This window comes from Gorilla gorilla, chromosome 6 (genome assembly GCF_029281585.2).
Source record: "Gorilla gorilla gorilla isolate KB3781 chromosome 6, NHGRI_mGorGor1-v2.1_pri, whole genome shotgun sequence".
Lineage (NCBI taxonomy): Eukaryota > Metazoa > Chordata > Mammalia > Primates > Hominidae > Gorilla > Gorilla gorilla.
The window spans coordinates 141,018,855-141,042,462 of NC_073230.2; the positions used below are offsets into that span (position 1 = coordinate 141,018,855).

The window sequence follows — 23,608 nt, forward strand, 5'->3', positions numbered from 1 at the left end:
AGGTGCCTGCTCTTCTAGGTCTCCCTAATGGTTTGCGGATTGAATAGTTTAAGCAGGGAAGGAATAGGAAGGAAGGAAGGAAGGAAAGAAGGAAGGAAGGAAGGAAGAAGGAAGGGGAAGAGGAAGAGAAAGGAGAAGAAAGAGGAGGAGGAGGAGGAAAAAGAGGAAGAAGAAGGAGGAGGAGGGGGAAGAGGAGGAGGGGGAAGAGGAGGAGGAAAAGAAGCAGAGGAAGAAGAAGAAGAGGAAGAAGAAGAAGAAGAGGAAGAAGAAGAAGTATGAATAGAGAGTGCTTCTTGGATTCTGAACTGCAGAGGGTGGGTCCTTCCTCCTCTGCTCCACTGAAGAGGTAAGGACTGTCGCTTGGCAAATGGTGGGATGTGCAAAGGCCCCGTTAGCCAGGCAACCTGTATGTTGGCACATTAGGGTAAAATGCAGTGGGGATGGAGGCCGCCTTTGGGTAAAATGTAGATTATCCCATTCTGAGGCACATTAACGAAGTGCAAATTGTGCTTTCTGAATGCAATTTGGTGCCAGTTGCAGGAATAACTCTGGCACCTGCTTGGACTTTAGACTTGCAGATTAACTCACATGGAAAGAGTAGAAAAACAGGGAATAATTTGTTCTCTAATAAGCCACTTGGAAGCCAACTCATTTCTACAGTTGGTGTCAGAAAAGTGCAGCTCAGTGATTGGAACAGGAAACTGTGTATCTGGTACGTAGAGTTCTGTGCTGTATCTGCCAGGACTTGCTGAGCAACTCACCTCACTTTGCATCTACTGGCCTCAAGTTACCTTCCCACTATTAGGGATAAGAATACTTTTATTCAGTTTGGACAAACTGGATCTGAAGAACCCGGTTTTGCATCTGTCACTTATAGTCACATGGACAGCTCTGATAAATACGCCCAGAAGGCAGGAAAGCAGGAAGTGAGTGTCTGCATTTATAAGCAGTTCTCAGGGATGTGATTCTCAAAGTGGGGCCCCCGAACCAGAAACATTGTCATCACCTTGGATGTTGTTGGAGATGTAAATCCACAGGCCCCACCCAGACCTACTGCACCAGAAACTGGGGGTGGGGTCTAGTAATCTGTGGCTTAACACGCCCTCTAGGTGATCAGATGCACGATGAAGTTTGAGAAGCACTGACTGTTCTAGGAAGTGTGGATCCGTCAAGCAGTGTTTACTGAGTATTAAGTTACTTAACAAATGGTTACTTGGGTCAAACTATGTGCCCTACAATGTGCTAGGCACTATGGGTTGAACAATTAACAAGACAGCCCTCACAGAGCTTATTGTTTAATAAGTGATGCATTAAACAAGCAAACGGGTGTAATGCTGGGAATGAAAAAGCAGGTGCTTGGAGGGCCAACAGTGCAAGGTGCTTGTTTAGGTAGGGCAGTCAGGGAAGGCCACTCAGAGGAAGTGGCATTTATGCCTCAGCCATGCTGTCAGGAAAGCCAGGGAACATTGGCTGGAGGGAGGTGCAATGTAGGGGCATTTGTGCCAGATGAAGATGGGACTTGAAGCTCAAAACTTCAGGAGCCTCTCCCCATCCTTCCTTGCCTTTTCTGAGACAACCCTGGAGGAGGGGCGGTGGCTCCCTGGCACAGGAACTCTGTTTATCATCTAGCCTAGTGGAGATAGCATCATCATCATTTTCCAGGGGCCAGATATTTGCAATATTAAAAAAGAAATCATGTGATTTTCTGACAGCACATAATGGGTAATTCGAGCGGCCTTATTATTCCTATACATCATATCTGGCTTGTGACAGGCAGTGAGCTGTCTGGCATAGACGGAGAGCACACATGCCTTCAGTTTGGAATTTTTCCTTCCTGAGTGACAACTGACAGCTAAGATCCTGTTTGGATGGGTGGCCTCGAGTCTTCATTAGGGGCCACTTGGTGTTAAGAGATGCAGTTGAGGGGCCCTCTGAAGGTAGGGACTGACTCATGGCTGATCGACCCAAGGTCTCCTACAGAGAGAGCAGCCAGAGATAGCACTCCCACACCTGCTGACTGTTGACCTGGTGCGGGCAGGGCATGAGGTGTGCTTCTCCTCCTACTGGAGTTGGTCAGAGGCTCTATTTTATAGTTTTGAGATGAGGGCACATCTTCATCACAGCAATATTTCTCATTCTGTGTGTGTGTGCGCACGTGTGTGCATGTGTGCATTTTTTATCCACTAGGGCAGCATTCTTCACCATTCTTGGGCAGGCATTTGCTTCCTCAGAACAGCATCTGGCAGATAAGAAGACAACTGTGGAATGAATGGATGGATGCATGGATAGATGGGGAACTGAACTGAAAGTCAAGAAGTGCAGGTCTTCAGAGCAGGAGCAGAGTTCACATCCCAGAGAGGACAGCGCCCTTGGGCACTTATCTTGTGCTTGGTTGGGACTGCCCCATTACATTTGGAGACCTACACTGGGGGTTTCTCAGCTCTTGGAAGGGTGATCTAGATGACTAGGTGGCATATGCCTAGCACTGAGCCTAGCACACGTTAGGCATCCAAAAATCTGCTGTTGCATGACTGCATTCAATCATTATTTTTCAGGTCAGGGATTATTATTTGTAACATATCAACCTTCCTGGGCTCTCCCTGGCTAGTGTAGAGTGGGATGCAGGACAAGGCAAAGCTCAGAGCGGGATGCTCACCTTCTGTTTACCCCTCCAAGGAATATCACAGACAGTGTTGTGGGGAAAGAGACCCCAGAAAGGATGCAAGAGCATGAATCTTTCCTGGATTGGCCCAGGGCTTTTCTGTCATTCGCCTGTGCATCTTGTGCACATTTTTTTCTCCTTGGAAAGCAAATATTGCCTTGTCTGTTTGCCTACATCTGGTCTTAGGACACTGCCCAGCTAATCACTTTGAGGCAGTGAGGGGCTGGAACAATTGCCCCTCTTGATCACATGATTGGGAAACTCTGAATATGCCTGCCTTTCCTCTTACCTCTTGGTTATCCTGAAGGAGGCTAGGAAGGCCCATCTGTATAAGGGGGTAGGTAATTGGCGTGAGAAGAAATAAGTCTGCACAGCATTATTTACAATAGCTGAAAAGCAGAGGCAACCCAAGTGTCCAGTGATACACTGACGGGGGAATGAATAAACAAAATGTGGTAAGTACACATGTGGAATTGTTATCCAGACTTTACAAAGAAGGAAACAGTGACACATGCTACAACATGGATGAACCTTGAAGACATGCTAGAAAAAATAAACTAGTCACAAAAGGGCAAACACTGTTATGATTCCACTTATATGAGATATCTAGAATGGGAAAAATAATGAAGACAGAAAGTAGAAAAGAAGTTACCAGGGACCAGGGGAGGGGAGAATGGGGAGTTGTTGTTTACTGAGTGTGTCATTTCCATTTGGGAAGATGAAAAAGTTCTGGAGATGGATGGTGGTGATGGTTGCAGAACAATGGGAATGCACTTAATGAATTGTATACTTAAAAATGGTTACAATGGTACATTTTATGCTATATCTATTTAATCACAACTTTTGAAAAAGTCTGCAGAGGAGAGAGTTGGTGATATAGTTTGGCTGTGTCCCCACCCAAATCTCATCTTGAATTGTAGCTCCCTTAGTCCCCACACATTGTGGGAAAGACCTGGAGGGAGGTATTTGAATCATGGGGGTGGGTTTTCCCTTTCCCATGCTGTTCTTGTGATAGTGAATAAGTCTTACGAGATCCAAAGGTTTTATAAAGGGCGGTTCCCCTGTACATGTTCTCTTGCCTGTCTCCATGTAAGACGTGCCTTTCCTTCTCCTTTGCTTCCACCATGATTGTGAGGCCTCCCCAGCCATGTGGAACTGTGGGTCCATTAAACCTCTTTCATTTATAAATTATCAGTCTCAGGTATGTCTTTATTAGCAGTGTGAGAACAGACTAATACACTTGGTGTCACAAGCTGTGCCTTCTGGATGCAGATGCTAGGATGGAGTTTGGTCTGTGAGATGTTGTTAGGGATCAATACCTCTGAAAGGAAGGGGAGGAAGTAGGACTGAGAAGAGGCAGAAGCTGAATTGAGTCTGTCACGCAGGCCCTCAAAAACCTTGGAAGCTTTGGAGTGTGAATTGTCCATCAGGACAAAATGACCAGGCCTCTGATGCCTGTGCCTCTCAGACCCCTGATGTGGCTCAGTTGAAGCTGACCTTGAAGGAGCTGTCAGCTGTGGGGTGCGGAGGGGAGGGTCTCTACTGACCACAGAAATGGGGAATCTCAGTGGCACTTTTCTGTCTACCACAGTGGGAAGATAGCAGGTCAAAGAGTCCTATGCAGAATGGTTAAGCTGTTGATGCCTTCGTTTAACAGGTTGGTACCTCTGATACCCTGTCGTGGGGTGAAGTCACTTGCACATCCAGTGAGCAAGTCTAGAACCATCTTCTTCCAACTCTCAGCCCACGCCCCTTGCAGCTTTCCTTGCCAGTCAGTGCTCAGATCCCACACTTGGCTCAGTCGCTCAGCTGTGGGGTAATCAAACCCATCACACTACCTCGTGGAATTTCCAGGAAGATAAAGTCAGGTAGTTTAGCTTTATGCAAATACAATACTCTGAATGACTCAAAAGGAAAAACAGGATTATTCCCAGGTCAAATGGGGAATTGGTAATACAGCAGTAATAATAATTCAGAAATGAATGGATTTGAGTGCTAATTCAACAGGTGCTTCACTAGGAGTGTTTGAGCAGATCATGATTTTTATACTTTATGCCCAATGCATCTGATGTGCCACACATTTGCTGAGCACCTGTTAAGTGCATAGCACTCTGTGGGATAGAGAGAGGGAGATAGGAGGGTCCCAGCCCTGGAGGATGTTCCTTCCCCTGCAGAGGCAGGACAAGCTAACAGCTGCACCAGGCAGCATCTGAGCGAGATGAGGGCAAAGGTGCTAGGCCCTGCATCAGCCTGAGCCCTCCGAAAAGCACTGCTTCCCCACATTCCACTCAAGGGCCATGAGCTGTCTATCGAGCAAACTTTTAATGAAAAATAACAGTTTAACCAAAAAGTCAATATCAATTTCTCTGCCCCAAGTCACAAAGATTTTCAATCCTTCAAACTCCATCTGAGCATCTGTGTCCAGAAGCTCAACCTGCAAGGCCAGCTCTCTCCTCTGCAGACTCATTTCTATCCCACAGCAAGTTGTCACCATCTGTAAACAGGACTTTCCCGGACATTCCCACAGAATAACAAAAAGGGACTGTGTGTGTTTCCTAGGGTGAAACTGGGTGGCCCTAAAACAGCAGAATTGTGTTGTTTCACAATTCTGGAGGCCAGAAGTCTGAAGCCATGGTGTTGGCAGGGCCAGGCTCTGGGTTGCTGCTAATCCTTGGTGTTTCAGCAGCTGCATGACTCCAATCTTGCATTCGTCTTCACATGGAGTTCTCCTTGTGTCCCAGTATCTTCACATGACAGTTGATATGGTTTGGCTGTGTCCCCACCCAAATCTCATTTTGAATTTTAGCTTCCATAATCCCCAAGTGTTGTGAGAGGGACCTGGTGAGAAGTAATTGAATCATAGGGGCAGGGTTTTCCCATGCTGTTCTCGTGATAGTGAATAAGTCTCATGAGATCTGGTGGTTTTATCAAGGGGAGTTCCCCTGCATATGCCCTCTTGCCTGCTGCCATGTAAGACATCGTTTTGCTCCTCCTTGCCTTCCAACATGATTGTGAGGTCTCCCCAGCCATGTGGAACTGTGAGTCAATTACATCTCTTCCCTTTATAAATTACCCAGTCTTGGGTATGTCTTTATTAGCAGCATGAGAATGGACTAATAGAACTGTATTAGCACACTCCAGTATGACCTCTCTTAATTAGTTACATCTGCAATGACCCTATTTCCAAATAAATTCACATTCTGTCATACTGGGGATTGGAACTTCTATGTATCTTTTTTAGGTAAGACATGATTCAAACTAAAACAGGAACCCAGAAAATATATTAGCTTTCTTTTAGACACAGGCCAGGAGTAGTTGGGTGTGTCTGACATGGGGGTGTTTTTCTGTGACAGTGTGTGTAAGGTACGTCATAGTTCTAAGTTGATGGAACACCAGAATCTGCAGACTTTGCCAAACATTCACATTGAACTACTATTTACGTTTTTATTTTCAAGCCAATTATTTAAGTACAATTGGCCCTTGAACAATACGGGGTTTAGGGGTGCTGAACACCCCCACATAATTGAATATCCAAGAATAACTTTCAATTCCCTAAAACCTTAACTACTAAAAGTCTACTGTGGACTGGAAACCTTACAAATGACATAAACAGTTGATTAACATGTTTTGTATGTTATAGGTACTTTATACTGTATTTTTACAATAAAGTAAGCTAGAGGAAAGATATTGTGATTAAGAAAACCTTAAGGAAGAGAAAATATATTTACTATTCATCATCATAACATTTTTATCCTTGTTATCTTTATGTAGAGGAATGGGAAGAGTTGGTCTTGCTGTCTTGGGGTAGCAGAGTTGAAAGAAAATTCACGTCTAAGCGGTCTTTTGCAGTTCAAACCCGTGTTGTTCAAGCTCCACTGTAAAAGCATATGCCTTGATGATGGCCTCAAGCATAGTTGGGACATTCTTGCCTTTCAGACTAGGATGCTAAATGTAGCAAACACTTTATTGAGGGAAGGCCATAATTAAAGAAACACTGTCCCAAGAACTGAGCTGGGAAAAGGAGCAGATTTAATGGGTTTGTTCCTTTTGACCTGCTGTGGGTATTTGCTGGCATTTTGTTTTTAGTAGCATAAATGCTTACCTATCTCAGCTTGTGATTATGTCTGCGTATTAGTCCGTTTTCATGCTGCTGATAAGGACATACGCGAGACTGGGAAATTAACAAAAGAAAGAAGTTTAATGGACTCACAGTTCCACATGGCTGGGGAGGCCTCGCAATCATGGCAGAAGGCGAAAGGCACCTCTCACGTGGTGGCAGACAAGAGAAGAGAAACTGTGCAGAGGAACTCCCCTTTATAAAACCATCAGATAGTGTGAGACTCATTCGCTGTCACAAGAACAGCACGGGAAAGACCCAGCCCCATGATTCAATTAACTCCTACTGGGTGCCTCTCATGACACATGGGAATTGTGGGAGTTATAATTCAAGATGAGATTTGGGTGGGGACACAGCCAAACCATATAAGTGTGTGTGTGCATGTTGTGTGTATGTTAGGGTGTTGGTATTATTCATTTCCATTTCTACTTGTTGTTGGTGTGTGAGGTGTGAGGGGGCACATAGGGAAGATACCATGCATTTGAAAGCTCTCTCCAAAACAATGAATGTCAAAAACTACATGGAGGCTGGCAGACATTCTGTCCCTCGACGAAGGACACACTCAATGGTGACTGAGCAGAGTGGTGCTGACTGTACCCCCTGGCCATACCCCTGACCCTGGATTGAGCAGATCTCTAACCTGGCTGCTGCTTCTTTCCGGGACACTCCTTCCCTGTTCCCAGGAGATGCCCTGGCTCAAGGGCACTTTCCAGAGTGGAACTTTCTGCTGCTTCCTAAAGTTCTTCCCGACCTAGTTGCTAAGCAATGCTGGTGCTCACCAGAGGGGCTGCTCCTGCTCTGGGCATGGGTTCACCATCCCATCTGCAATTTAAATTCCCTGACAGGCAGAGGCAGTCGAGCTGTTCACTGGAGATTGCAAAAACTTAGATTGAAATACAGGGAATATCCAATGCCTCGAGCCCTTCATAAATTTTCCTTTGATAGTAACTGGGAGAGAGATGAGAAAAGAGGGAGGGAGAAGGTGCCAGAGAGGGGAAAGCACTGCAATTTAGACCTACACACTGGTTTTACCTTTGATCAGTGTTCTCCATTCCCCCTTTACCCCAGTGTGTGCTTACTCTCAATCTTCTCTCCGGACTTTCTGGCTGTCTCCATTCATCTCCCTTATCCCACCTTGTTAGTGAGCTTCTGGGCATCTCTTTTGCTTTTCCCATGGCTGTCTGGACATGAAGAAGCAGGGACAAAGCCACTGACTGGTTAACAGGACCACACAGGTTCCATTGTGGCCAAGTCCCCAAGGGCCCCTCTCCTGGGGCAGGCTGCAGCCCTCCAGGGCCTGGCAATGAGAAGCTCCCTTGGCAATGCCCAGAGCTACAGCTGTCTTGACAATGGCTGGACAGCCTGCTGGGGCCCCAGCTGAAATTCTTGGGGGCACCCAGGCTCCTTGGAGCCCAGCAGAGCCCCAGGGGAAGCTGTGCCCCTCAGCCCCCTGCAGCTGATTTGTAGTGAAGGAGGCGTGGAGTTGGGCTACACCATCTCTTCAATTTCCCAGCTCAGATCCACGAGGCATCAGAATCAGGCACTGCCAAGGAGCTTGCAGAATCTGCCTCACTGGAGATTGGATTCTGGGATTAGTTCTCTCCTTCAATCTTTCTCCTCTCCCATTTCACTCTTTGGGTCCTGTCCTTTTAGTCTCAGTGTCCTCTAACTTAAAAAAATCCTCTTACATTTAATTTTCTCCCTATTCCTCAAACACCACTCTTAAGTTATTGGGCATTCCAGGTTCTGCCAAGGAGATGGACTGACAGCTGGGCTCAGGACCTTGCAGTCTAAGGCAGACAACGGTGACCAAAACTGGCTCATGGAGACACTGGCTATTCCCACTGACACGCCACTCTTGGGCCCTGCCTGGTGGCCTGTGGACAATAGAAACTGGCCTTAAGGAGCCTTCAGCCTTCAACTGGGTTATTTGTGCCTAGTGTGCTGTAAGATTAGGGCTGACAGACAAAAGTACAAAGATCTTGAGTGTTGAGGGAAGTTAAGAAGAAATGAAGCCATTTTACACTTACTGGGGGGGCTATAATCAAGAAACAGAAGATAACAAGTGTTAGTGAAGATGTGGAGAAATTGGAACCGCCATACAATGCTGGTGGGAATACAAAATGGTGCAACTTCTGCGAATAGTTTGGCAGCTCTTCAAAAATACAAACACAAAATTACCGTAGGATCTGGCAGTCCTACTGCTAGGTAGATCCTGAAAAGAAATTGAAGGCAGGGATGTTTGCACATCAATGTTCATAGCAGCATTATTCACAATAGCAAAAAGGTAGAAGCAACCCATGTATCCATGGAAGGATGAATGGATAAGTAAACTGTGGTATATCCATACAATGAAATATTACTTAGTCATCAAAAGAAAGGGAATTTTTATATATGCTACAGCATGGACAGACTTTCTGAAAACATTGTACTGGGCAAAATACGCCAGACACAGAAGGACAAATACGGCATATTCAATTTATATGAGAAACCTAAAATAGTGAAATTCATAGAGACAAAGTAGGCTAGAGGTTATCTGGGGATGGGTACAGAGTTTGCACTGGGGATGATGAGACAGTGGTGATGGTTACGCAATATTGTGAATGCACTTAATGTCACCAAATTGTATGCTGACAAATGGTTAAAATGACAAAAAATAAGTTATGCATATTTTGCCATAATAATAAAAAAGAGTGGCATGAGGCAGCCAATGCGGTGAGGGGGAGCTGGGAGGAACGCCTCCTGTGATAAGAGGGAGGGTGGGGAGGGCGGAAGCAGCCATCAGAATGTCAGTGCTGAAAGGCACCGGCCTTGCTAGTGGGGAGGGCAAAGGGACACCACGTGTGGAGATGAGGCTGAGAAATAGGAGTGAACGCTGAGCGTGAGTGTGAGTCCGTGCCACATGTGATGTCAGGAGAGGGCGTGAGTTATGCAGGTTGCCAGGTAGAAGTGAGCAGGGTCCTTAGAGAGCCTGGACTCCTACTCTTAATCTGCAGATAACAAAACCAAGACCCAGAGATTTTCCCAGGGTTTGGAAGGAAAAGAAAAAGGAGGATGAGTGTTTGGTCATCCCATGGGGGGTTTGATTTCAGCCAAATGACATTCCTCGCAGGCCCTTCCCAATATTAGTTTCAAATGAAGTTCTGGGGAGGAGCTGATGGGGGTCAATGGAGATGACCTAAAAGGCAGCGCTGGCCTGGAGGGTGTATTGATCAGGGTCTGCAAGTGTTTTTGTCCAGCCTTCTCCTGCCACCTCCCTAGTTTCCATCTCCTGCCACCTCCCTAGTCCTTCCAGGGCATCAATCGCGCCCCCACCTCTGTTCCAAATGGAACCTTGGAGACCTGCAGCTGTAGCATGCTCTGTCCCTGTGGACAGGAGAACAGGGGGAGAAATAGGCTGGAGCTGCTCACCTGAACGGCTTGACACCAAAGAATGAGGAGCTCAGTCCAGATATGAGGGTTTGGAGAAAGCTTGCTGGGTGGTAGGCGGTATTCTCAGAGCTGCAGGTGGAGGACGGGACTCTCAGCATCCATAATGCCCCTGGAGCTGGAATTGTGACTGGATTCTCTCTCACGGTGTCCAGTGGTTTGTCTATGTCTCTCTGCTCCTCATATTTGCCTTCTTTCTCCACCTGCTCCTGTCTTTCCAGTCCTCCTTACAGGAAGCCCCAGGCAGCGGTTTCTGAGGCAGGCGGCCATGGATGGATTCCAGCCATATTCAAAGCCACTAGCCCTGTTTTCTCAGGTGAGCCAGACGTGCTCTCTTCCACCATTTGATCTTTATGCTGCTCATGCATCTTGTTACAAATAGCTCAACCTTCCCCGTGTTGACTGCAGCGCTGGGACATTACAGTAATGTGCCCATTCAAATCAAGTGGATGCAAAGATCGCTACAGCAGCTTTTAGCCACGGAACATTTAGCCTTCAATAATAGCATTTCGGGTCCTTCAGGGACATTCCTCTGCTGATGCACCTGGGATGCCTTTTTCCTCCTCCCCACCACAACCCCCAGAACTAAGGAGGGGCAAACATGACTTTTGTTGATGAGGAAACAGAAATTCAAGTAAGGGAACATCATGCAGAAAATAAGAGGGTTAGGCCTGATAGGACCACGATGATCATGATAATAATAACAACAATAATTTTGTGCACTACTATGCTGCTTACTGGGTGAAGGAATTTACTTGCATTGGGGTAGGTTTTACATCCGCAATTTCTGGATGAGGTCAGTGAGGCTGAGGGGGTCAGTAGCTGTCCTAGGCACAAGGAGAATGCCACCTTATAGTTTGTTCACCAGTTCTTCCCAAAGCCTATGCTTGTGATCTGACAAGGAAAGCAACTCAAAGCTGTCTCCACGGACATTCTAAAATCAGAGAGAAGCTTCCTTTCCCTGCCGCCTCCACGGCCCCATGCTTGGACCCTCCGGCTGGTGCTGTCCAAGGACCTCTTCCCTGGTCCCTCCTGCCTTCCTCGAGCAGTATTCCCCTCACCCCCATCCTGCTCCAGCCTCAGCCAGTATCCTTGGTGGATTTTCACTGAATATGTTGCCTCCACCACCAACAGCATTTTTATTTGCACATCCTTGGGGATGCCTTGCCTGGAGGAAGGAGTCTGTGGGATTGTCCAGAGGTAAGAGGGAAACACTGCGCAGTGGGAGTCCCAGCAGGGGCGAGGAGCAGGGGAGATGGCCGGAGGCTCTGTCTCCACCCTCCTCTTACCACTGCCCATTTCCAGGGAAAGACAACCCAGTCAGAGCAGGGCAGTGGCACCACGGCTTGCTAATGCTGTAGCACACCTGATACCTCAATGAATTTTCCAGGACATGAGAGGCCCATGTAATAAATAGGTCAGGAAACTGAGCCACAGAGAGGACACAGGACTTAGCACAGGGGAAAAGAGTGGTTGAAATGGAACCAGATTCCAGGAGGCCTCATTCCCAGTCCTGTACTCTTCCTGCGGAGACACCATGCTTTGAACCAGGCTCGAAGTTGCCAAAGTGAACAGTTTAAAACTTTTCCCAGGGCTCAAGAGATGGCCGAGTAAAATCTCCAGACACTGTGGCTCCCACAGGCTCCTTATTGGGCCATTCACTTCATGGGCACAGTTTGGTGGTTGGGGTGAGAGGAGCTTCGTGGAGAGGACAAAGGATGGGGAAGGAGCCTAAATCCCAAATGCAAGGATTTTGTCCTAAATCCCAAATGCAAGGATCCCCTCCCTTTCCTCACAGAGTTCAGGTAGCTCCTCTTCCTTCTCCTCCCAGGTTCTATTCCCTCCTGTCTGAGTCCTCAGAGCACCCCGGAAGGGGGAAGGCCTCTGGTTGCTTTCGCGGCGGCAGGCTTTTCTAAGCCGGTTTCTCTGGAGGGTGCGGGCGGCTGCGGGTTCCAAGCTCGGAATCTGAGCCGGGCCAGGCGCGCGCTTCCTAGTTCTAGCAGCAGAGGGCGCGCCTGTCATTGGAGAAGGAACCGCGCGGCCGCAGCCCCTTCCTCGCCGACCGCGTCAACTCCTGGCTGCCCCGGGACCGGCGCGGGAAGCCCGGAGCAGTAGCTTTGTGGAGGGCGACCCAGGTGGACGAAAGAGCTCGGCACACCGTGTGTCCCCAGGCCCGCTTCCTCCGTGCGCCTCTGTCATCTGCTCCATCTCCGGGAAGCAAAGGGACTTGGGGTGTGGCACAAAGAGCAGGGATGCAGCGGCCGGGTCACTTGGATGGTGTCCTCATCTGAGGCCAGGCCACACCTAGGCCTCCCCACATGCTGTTCCTATAGGAGTGCCACCAGGACTCACTCCAAAAAGGAATGGATGGCGAGGGTTTGTAAACGGGACAGCACTCTGGGAGTGCAAGGCCTGGGACCGGTCCCGGTGGCCTTGGCCAGTCCTGGAGCCTCTATGTGCCCAGTTTCTGTGTAATGCAAAGACACTGAATGAGGAGATGGTCCCTAAAACCCCTCCCAGGGCCAGCATCTGGGATCTCATGCTTACATCATCTTGTCCTTCCTTTCCATGGACTCTGCCTGTTGGACAGAGTCCACTGACATGCACCTGCCAGAGCTGGGCGGGGAGGGGCCAAAGTTGTCCTCTGTGAAGTCATACGAGAGGCCTGAGAGCAGCAGGATCGGTCCTCCTGTGTCTCATCTCACGTTCTTCCTGCTCACAGGAAACAGAATCCCTACCAAGTTTCCATCCTAGAGACAGTTGATGTGACTCATTTCATCCCCTGGTGGTCTTGGTTGGCCGCACTCATTGGGTGCAGCACCTCTGATGTGGGAGGCAGGGGTCGGTGGAGAGGAACCGCTCCCTTCACCGGGGGCCAGGTTGTGGGAAAGGCTGGGAAAACACACGCTCTGGAGCAGGCTCTTCTGTGACCTACCTTGGGCACATGGGAGAAATCCTTCAGCATCCCTGAACCTTAGCCAGTCCATGAAACGAGAGGCTGGAGATGGTGTCCACATCCCTTTGCTGTTTTGATGTCTGCACTTGGTGAATCCTGGTCAAGCACACCTAACCTCTGCCTGTCTGGAGAAGGGAAACGAAGGAGGAGGAGGCAGGGGGGAAAGAGACCATTTAGAAGGAGAGCAGAAGTCAGAGGGGAGAAAGGTGGATGGGAGGATGCAATGGGTGGATTTGCACCTGCTCAGAGGTGGGCAACTGAGCTTTGAGGAATGTGCTTCCCTGCACTGCATGGCGTGAGATGCTCTGTGTAGGGGATGGGCGGGAAGCAGGGGTTCTGGTGAATTAGGAGAATATATCTTGGTAGAAATCCAAGTGTGCTCTCGGTCCACCCATCAAGACAGGATATAACCTCTTAGGACACTCAGAAACTAAAAATAGAGCATGTATGGCTCTGGAAGCAAGCCTCTGTGTGTGTGTGTGTGTGTTTATGATGTGCAAATGCACAAGCAATAGAAATACAAGCACCATGCAGATTGCATAGGTAGGCATCATCAATAAACATTTATTCGGCACCTACACTCAGAAACTCACACACATTTACAAGCCCAACATATCCTGCTATACACATGTACAAAAAAGATCACATTGACCCCTAAGGCAAAGAACCGTTTGCTTAAAGAAGCTTCTCTTACAAGATATTAATAAAATACACAGGCACATTTTAACTTTAAAAACTCTGGAGAAGGAAAGAAGGAGGGTGAAGAGATGGGGCTGGAGGGAGGAATGGGTAAGGCAGGCCTAATCACAAAGTACTTAGCCCATGCATCTGGGCCTCTCTGTAAGCACCATATTTCACGATACCTTCAACCTGATTTTCCAACTCATTGAAAACACTTGCCAGCTGCTGCTGAGTGACTCCATTTACTGTTTACATGAGCTCACTCTAACAGGGCCCCTGGAAGGTAGTCCCTAAGGAGAGCTATGGGTGGAAATGGAGTTGGAGGCCCTAGATCTTGGAATTTTGATTGGGGAATGGGAGAAGGCAGAGTGGGGTAATCACCCAGGAGGGAGAGGGTGGGGCAGGCCAGGAGGGATGGTGAGAGTCTCTGGTAACTTCCATGGGCACATCTTGGATAGGAATTCTTTGTGGTGGGTAGTGTAAACTTTTTTCCACCTCCATCACCCCACATGCAGACTCAAATATACAGACATGTGAAATGACATTCAGGGATTTCATAGTACCTCACAGGATGGCTCCCAGGAGCTGGTCCTCTTGCAGATATGTTAGCTATCTGCCTCTGCATTGATGAGCAGAGTGTTCCCTTGCAAGACCCCATCTGTCGTAAACACCACCCCCATGGGTCTGCCATGATTCCCTCTGTTCTCTCCTCTCAATCACTGTAATGTGGGTCCCTAATGCTGCAGGCTGCTCCTCTCCCATTTTCCCCTCCTGTCCTTTTTTTCTGTCCTCCTCTGCCCATGACAGAAGCTTCTGGAAGAAAGAGAAGGCTCTCCTATTAGCACATTTGTATGAATAGATGGGTTTGACAGGGTGCTGGCATGCTGAAATGACAGATAATACTCCCGGGAGGAACTGAGACACTGAGCAGCTAAGTTGTGATTAGAAAGCATGGGAGAATTTCCAGGAAGGTGAAGGCTGGCTGTTCCTGGTGAGGCATCTGGGGACCTCGTCAGCCACAGGTCAGATACTGACCCCTTCGGCTGGTTAATTCGGTCCATTCCCATTGTAGCCCATAATCAGTCCACAGTCTGGGATCAAAGTTTAGCAAGTCCTCCATGTTTTTCCCACAGAGACAGGGGACCTCAGGACCCCACTGTTAGAGACCCCTCAATCTTTGCCTTCAATTCTGAAGCCAGACCCAGATCTGTACGGGCTGAGAGAAAATCTTCAGGGAGACCTTTTGCCTTTGTAGCCATGCCAGTTGCAACCCCAGGCTGTGGGGCTGGGCTTCTCCATCTGGTTATGTGGGGATCTCATCATCAGAACTCATCTATATTACCCAGATTGGGTGACTCTGGATTAGCCAGGTGGTGTGGAGGAGGCCTGCTCTTTCCCCGCTCCCTGCCTGGGGCATCTGCCTTCAAGGTTTGATCTGCTGTCGGCCCCTCCTCCTTGCTCCTAAGCTCCCAAGCTCCCCAACTTCACTTAATCAGCTTCCTCTGCTGCCTCTCATTTCCAGCAGGGTGTGGCTGTGCTGGGAAAGAGACTTGGCCCACAGCCTCACAGTGATTCAGAAGACGCTGAGTGAGGACCTCTGTGTCCCTGCTCCAAGGACCCTGAGATGACCCATCCCAGGACACTCAATCCTGCCTGCAGATGCTAGGCTCTGAGGAGATGCCTGCTATAGCACCAGCACATTCTGCAGACATGTTTTGAAATGTGTTAATAAATAACTGGAGAACAGTATCTATACAATTACCTAGATTTGCCTGAACTTTACAGGGCAACTAAACAAACAGACATACGTTCGCAGAAAGGCCACAGTACAGAAGACAAACCGAGGCTTGGTCACCCTGAGGATCAGCAGCCGGATCTTTTTCTGAAACAAATTTCCTGCTAGAGAGTCCCTGATCTCTGTGATGCAGTATTTCCCTAGTTTTTATTTCTACTTCAACGAGGCACCTCAATGTCAGTTTCCTTTGGGAAAAGAAAATCAAATGTCCCCACAGCTTTTGCCCAATTATGAAGGAAAATTTCAGCATTGATTGTCTGTCTGGACTCTTGTGGGGAGGAGGCCAGTGGGCCTAGTAAGACCCTTAGCACACCTGGGCTGTCTAGCCTTAAGGAAACCAGACCTGCCAGGAAAGCAGAAAAGCTATGAAGAGATTTTTCTCTGCCTTCCTCGGGGGACAATCTTCCAGAGCAACAATGCACCATGTATTTACAGAAAACTTATTATGTTCAAGGTGCTGGGAGAAGCTAGTTGTAGATACTTAGAGCAGTAAGGCTTTAAGTTAGACATGAGGAAGGACTTCCAGCTATTGGTATTGATATAGTAGGACCCAAGCTTACTTCACAGCTTGCATCATCAGGGAAGGATGAGATCATTCTTGAGAACATTTTGAATAAAGGCTTAGAGGGACTGAATATTGAATGATCCTGTTAACATTTCTCCCGGTCCTCCTCCTGCTTTCCAGGATGATACTGATGTATGACTTTTACTTAAAGCCCTCCCCCATCCCCACAGACACACCTGGAGCCTGGCAGGCCTTGGCATCAGTGGCTGTTGTCATGGCGGGGAGAGCTGAGGTGACCTCTGTGACTGCCCTGGGCACAAGGACTGTCGTTCTGTGAATCCTCCCTAAGCCCGCTGGCGGGGCCCCTTTGCTGCCACCGCAAGTCAGGTTTCCCAGCTCAAGTAAATTCTGGAGGGGATTGACCTAATTTCCAGAGTCTAAGGGGTGACAAAAAGCCCCAGTCAAAACTCCTGTAAGTGGGTGATAAACAGTCTCTATTAGAAAAAATAAATAACATCTCCAAAGGAGAGCAGGCTTCCTAAGACCTGCTTGCCTTTCAGAGAGACAGCTGTCTCCTGGGAGGAGGACTCCCTGAGCCTCCCGCTTCAGCCGCTCCAGAGGAAAGGTTTGCCTTGCTGTCTCCCTGCAGCGCTAGCTGCTCACCATTTTCACGGACCACCGCAGCCTCCTGATGGACCCCACAGCAGGAAGAGGCTGTGGGAGAGGTCTCCACCCTTCAAGGTGGGGCTGACAGTGGTGCTTGGCCTTTAGAGTTGAAATGTATTGGTTCTCTGCCTTGGGAGGAACAATCACTCTCTCTCTCTCTGTCTCTATTTCTGTCTCTGTCTCTCTCTCAAACACACATACACATACACTGAGACAGCTCTCATCATACCTAATTTACATATTATGGAAACCGAGGCCCAGAGAGGTTAAATAACTTGCGTGGTTTTGTCCAGCTATTAAGTGGGCAAAGCTAGAATTAGAATTGAAGCCCGGTGACAGCTTTCAAATCAAGTTCTTTCCCCTATTCTGGAGCTGCAGCAAATTTAATAAGCATAAGAAGTACTTTGGGATCTTGTTCAAATGCAAGTTCTGCAGGTCTAGGGTGGGGTGGAGAGTCTGCATTTGCAGCAAGTTCCCAAGTAGCAGGGTGTGCTACAAACACCTCAAAGCTGCAGACCCTGGGGAACAGTCCCCATAGAATAGGAGGTGGGAATCATTCTGGAAAATAGGGAGACATAAATACCCAGACAAGCTTAGGTCTCCAAGGAGGCAGGGAGATCAGGAGTGGGAAGGAAAGGGCAGTCTGTCTCTCTTTCCTTAGAAGACTTCGTGGTTTGAACTTTGCCTTGGTGAGATTTCCTGATATGGGTACAACTTGTGTTGATCTCAGTGGGAATCTGGAGCCAGAGATGACCAGGAATAGTGGGGGACAACATCTGCCAAGTTCCATTCCTGGTTCAAAATTCTAACTTGCCAGTTTGTTCATTCAACTAATGACTCAGACCTGATGGCAGATTGAATTTTCCAAAAATGACTGCAACAATATCTTCCATCCCACATGTTATTCTTACAGTGGGACTTTTCATCTAGAGGTAGGACCTGTATTTCTTCCCCATGAATCTGAGTGGATGTGCAGTTATAGCTGAAGTGATGCTATGGGACTTCAGAGGCTAGGTCATAAAAGGCAATACATAGGCCGAGCATGATGTCTCACACCTGTAATCCCAATGCTTTGGGAGGCTGAGGCGGGTGGATCACCTGAGGTTGGGAGTTCAAGACCAGCCTGACCAACATGGAGAAACCCCATCTCTACTAAAAATACAGAATTAGCTGGGCATGGTGGCACATGCCTGTAATTCCAGCCACTCAGGAGACTGAGACAGGAGAATCACTTGAACCTGGGAGGCGGAAGTTGCTGTGAGCTGAGATCACGCCATTGCACTCCGGCCTGGGCAACAAGAGCAAAACTCCGTCTCAATAAATAAATAAATAAATAAATAAATAAATAAATAAATAAATGGCAATACATTTTCCACTTGGCTCTGTTGGGACACTTGTTCTTGGAATCCAGCCACCATGTTGTGAGGAAGCCCAAGCAGTCACATGGAGAGGCCATGTGGAGGTGTTGTGGCCAACAGCCCCAGGTGATGCCCCAGCCAACAGCCAGGTGTGTCAGTGAACAGGTTTTTAGATGATTCCAGTACGTAGTCACTGAGTCATCTCAGCCTTTGACTCTTTCCAGCTGAGCCCTCAGACACTGTGGAGCAGAGAGAAGAAATTCTTGCCTTGTCCTGTGATATGGTTTGGCTCTGTGTCCTCACTCAAATTGCATCTCTAATTGTAATCCCCACATGTTAAACGAGGGACCTGGTGGGAGGTGATTGGATCATGGGGGTGGTTTCCCCCATGCTGTTCTCATGATAGTGAGTGAGTTCTCACGAGATCTGATGGTTTTATAAGTGTTAGGCAGTTCCTCCTTCACTCTCTCCTTTTCTTGCTGCCTTGTGAAGAAAGTACTTGCTTTTCCTTCACCTTCTGCTGTGATTGTAAGTTTACTGAGGCCTTCCCAGCCATCCAGAACTGTGAGTTGATTAAACTTCTTTCCTTCATAGATTACCCAGTCTCGGATATTTTTTATAGCAGTGTGAAAACAGACTAATACACCTTGTTTGAATTCTTGACCAGCAGAATCCTTGAGCATAAAAAAGCGTTGTTTAAAACGCTGATGCGTGGCCAGGCAAGGTGGCTCATGCCTGTAATCCCAGCACTTTGGGAGGTCGAGGAGGGCAAATCACCTGAGGTCAGGACTTCGAGACCACCTGGCCAACATAGAGAAACCCCATCTCTACTAAAAGCACAAAAATCAACCAGGTGGCAGGCACCTGCAATCGCAGCTACTTGGGAGGCCAAGGCAGGAGAATCGCTTGAACACAGGAGGTGGAAGTTGCAGTGAGCCAAGATCATGACACTTCACTCCAGCCTGGGCGACAGAGCCGAGACTCTGCCTCCAAAAGAAAAAAAAAAAAAGCTGATGCATTTGTGGTGGTGTATGACACAGCAACAGCAACCCACGCTAGCCCCAAAGCAGGGACTGCCTGAGGCAGTGTGGGTGACAGGGCTCAGGAGGGATTTATAAACAGGTTGGAAAGTGGGTTAACTCCTGTGTTCATGTGCACTTTACACGTTCAAAGATGCTTTTCCATACTATGGATGCCTCAACAATTCTCATTTTACAGATGGGAAAACCCTGTTTTCAGATGATTTTCATGCTGAGGCTTATGAAGGTTAAATCCTTGTCAAAGGTCACGCAGGGGCTGAGGTTGCACCTGGATGACTCCCAGGTCTGACTCCAGAATCAAACCTCTTTCCATTAAAGCTGTGCTGCCTCAGTTCCTGGCCTCGCTCAGTCCTTGGCAAATAAAACGTCACTCACTGCCTGGTGCAAAACCACGGATGGCTGGAGCCCACCCCTCAACATGATGAGTTTGAATTTTGTGCCTTTAGTACCTATCATGCAAGAAGAAAAATCTCGAGCGTTGTTTAATAAACAGAGTCAGAGGGAAGCTATAGAATAGGGCAGGTGTTATTTATCAAATGTAGGCAATAGTTTAATCAGGAAAAATCAATCCTGGGGTGACTATTTTCCAGGAGGGTGAGGATTAGTGTGAGGACTGAGCTCATCGGTGCTCCAGGATTTGAGAGGGGCTGCAGATGGGGAGCACGTGTCGGGGTATTTGAGCCTAGCTGGTATCAGGTATTTTTCCCACTTTCTTTGTATCTGCAGAATCTCTCCACGGACTCTGTGACTCAGCACTTGTGGCTCCCAGGCTGTGGCCTTCATTACCTCCGAGTAAGGTGGCAGACTGGTGACCCCCAGCTCTCTCAGGCACATTGCTCCTGCTGTGATTTCAAAGATGACTGTCAGGTGCTTGTGGACAAAGTGTCCCTGTCCAGTTTGCCTCTGGCCACAGCTCCCAGCCCTTCACGTATCCCATCCCTGGCTCCTGATAGTGTTTGAATCCTGATGCCATGATATGACCCCACCTTCTTCCTAGCACAGGAGTCTTTGAGCAGAGCTGGTCAGAACCCACGCCACAGAAGCAGCCGTGGGAGGGTGCAGGGCCTGTGCTCCGGGGAGAGGAGTTTTATTCAGACTCCCTCTCTGGCGGGAATGCACCTCTCAAATTCCTGGCAGGATGGGACCGAAGTAGTCACCCTTCCCCAGAGTCTCATGTGGGGAATGCTCCCTTTCCTGGCATCCTATCTCTGGGTTTCTGGTTAGAAGGGATACTTCTGTCTCCCCCAAACTCTTCTGCGTCATGCCTTCTAGCCAGCAACTGGACACGATGGGATGGTCATTTGTATGTGTCAGCTTGGTAAGGCTGCAATGTTAGACACTAACCATGGTGTTTCATAGATGGGGTTAGCATCTACTGTCAGCTCACTTCAACTGATGGAGATTGCCCTCTATCATGTGGTGGGGCCTGATCCAATTGGTTGAAGGCTTTAAGAGCAAAAACTAAAGTTTTTCCAGGAAAGAAGAAATTCTCCCTCAAGACTGCAGCGTGAATTCCTGCCTGAGTTTCCAGCCTGCCCTGCAGATTTCATACTTGCCAACTCTAAAATCACATAGACCAATTTCTCAAAACAAATAAAAAGTAAATATTTTTACATACACACACACACACACACACACACACACAAACTCCTGCTGGTTCTGTTTCTCTGGGGAACCCTGGCTGATACAGACAAACCCCTGAGCATAACATTTTTATTCTCCTTAGCAACTCTGACCCAGGAATGGCAGGTGTGATGACATTGGTGGTGGAGGTGGGTGGAAGGTTGAGGCTGACATGCAAACACACATGCACACACATACATTTTTTGAGCCTGTGTCATGTGGACATTATCTGCTGCACGTAGTAAAGAGGGAGGGTCTGCTGGGAAGAGCACTGGACTGGGGAGCCAAAGGCCAGAGCTCAGGTCTTGATTCATGACATTTACTGTCCTTCTGTAAAATTGGGGGGAATTCCAAGAATGATCAGGGAAACCAAATAAAATATAAAAGTTACAGCATTTTGTAAAGCACTATGCAAATGTCATTTGGTATCTCTTAATTTTTTAAAATGCAGATTCATTCCACAAATGATCTAAGTTAATTATTTTTGAGAGAGAATCTGACCAATGGGTGGAAATGGACTTGGCTGTCTTCCCTCTGAGTGACAGTTCAGCACTGTCAAATGAGAAGAGAAAAAACTGGGGGCCATTTGTCTGAACCAAAGGAAACTGTCAACAGACTTTAAAAGTGTTTTATCAAGGATGTAAATATGAGGTTATTGAACGTGCTAGAAGGTGGTATTGGGGAAGGAAAGATTCCCACTGGAAGGGGCTTTGACAGGTATTTGGGCTGTGGGATGTTTGAGAGAGAAGGGGCAGATCTAGCCCCTGTGGTCCTCCTGTTCCCCATCATTTCTTTGCCTTCCTTATCTTGATGTTTCAGAGCCAACCCGACAGCGACATCTTTGCATCCTCAGCAGAGGGTGGGAGCTGTAGGCAGTTGGTAGGGCTGAGGCTTGTCCTCGGAAGGAGAAAGAGGGTCCACATGGCCAGCTAGAATGCTTAGAGGATTCTCTGCAAAGTGCCCTGTGCCCCTACTCCATATACATGCCCTAGGACCCTAGGGTCTGATTTTTAACTCCTCAGTTGCCTGTCTCTTAGACTAGCCTATGAATGTTATGTGGTCAGAGGCCATCATGACCTGTATCCTGGCACATAATGTTTAATGAATAAATAAATGAAGTCCCAAGGACGCCCAAGCTGCAGGTCATCATTCATTACAGTCATACTCCTGTGTGCACTGCATCAGGAGCCCTGTGGGAAAGTGATAGAGGAAGGGAGGGGAAAGGAAGGGGAGGGAAAAAGTAGGGGAGATAATTAACTAAAGAAAGAAGGAAAATAATTTCTATCCTCCAGGGATTTACAACTTCACTTGAGGAGGTCAGATATACTCACACAATGCTAACAGTTTGCTCCTATAAAACATAATGAATTTCATCCTACAGTATCTCACTGTAAGAGAATTAGCAGCCAGCCCGTGTGCAAGCAAAGGCAGTCTCTTGAGAAACAAACCTGGAGGTGCCAGGGCAGAGGAGACCAAGTCCATCCTGGATGGGGTAAGGCTGGGTTAATGAGGACTAAACCTAGAGGGAGTGCAATTGGAAAGGGCATCTGAGTGGAGTGTTGGCCATTCTCTGGGCTCAGAGTACACAGGCAAGCTGGGAAAAAGCCCTCTGAATCCAGCCAAGACTGATGTCTCAGATCCTGCCCATCTCACGCTGTCAGGGACCTTCTCCCTTACAGCACATTCAGACGGCACAGTCTTGCATTAATTTAGAGCTAATTGTCAGGTAATGAATTCGATTTGGCTCACCATATTGAAATCCCTTCTGCTCCCAGCTGAACACCAGTAAATCATTTGCATCACAAATCTTCTCTTTGCTGGATGCTCAGCTTGCCCAAGCTGTTGTTCAGACCCTTCCTGCCTCCCCACATTCACTGATCTTTGAAAGCAGCTGAAAATCATATCTCCTTGTTAGAGCCACAAAGCTGAGACTCACACAAGAAAACTGAGTTGGGGTAAGTGTCTTTGAAGAGCCTAGAACAATGGTTCTCCAAGTTTGGTCCCCTGAAACAGCAGCATCAGCATCCTACTAACTCATTACAAATGCACATTTTCAGGGCCCACCCCAAGCTAATGGAATCAGTAACTCTGGGGTTGGGGCCCAGCAGTCTGTGTTTGAAAAGACTCTCCAGGTGATGCTGATGCACACTCAAATTTGAGAACCACTAGTGATATGGTTTGGCTTTGTCTCCCCACCCAAATCTCATCTTGTAGCTCTTATAACTCCCACGTGTTGTGGGAGAGACCTGGTGGGAGACGATTGAATCATGGGGGCAGGTCTTTTCAGTGCTGTTCTCGTGATAGTAAATGGGTCTCACGAGATCTGATGGGTTTAAAAACCGGAGCGTCTCTACACAAGCCCTTTTTGCCTGCTGCCATCCACGTAAGAGGTGGCTTGTTCTTCCTTGCCTTCTGCCATAACTGTGAGGCCTCCCCAGCCGTGTGGAACTGTAAGTCCAATACACCGTTTTCTTTTGTAAATTGACCAGTCATGGGTATATCTTTATCAGCAGTGTGAAAACAGACTAATACAACTAAGTCTCTTAAAACATCCACTAGATTCACCAGAATGTCAGTGATTCTTCTCCATTCACTTCATCTCCCTGCAAGACCAGCTTCTCTTTCAGGTTTCTGGATTTTCTTAGGGGTTCTGAATTTATTTTCTACCTCTGAATTAGCTAGAATTAGGTTCAGTTTGGGGGAAAAAGACAGCTATAAGTGACTTAAACAAGTCAGAAGTTCATATCTCTAGTGTAAAGAAGTTGGTAGTAGGCCA

The 23,608-nt window shown here is 47.8% G+C and overlaps 1 long non-coding RNA gene across 1 annotated transcript in view; it reads left to right on the forward strand.

The window, feature by feature from the left end:
* LOC109027651 (uncharacterized) overlaps positions 1 to 15,590 on the forward strand; it is a 38,537-nt gene extending 22,947 nt beyond the window's left edge. The window contains exon 6 of the long non-coding RNA XR_002006676.3: positions 15,368 to 15,590. This is a non-coding gene — a long non-coding RNA (uncharacterized lncRNA). The remainder of the gene's footprint in view (positions 1 to 15,367) is intronic.
* Positions 15,591 to 23,608: the final 8,018 nt, after the last annotated feature.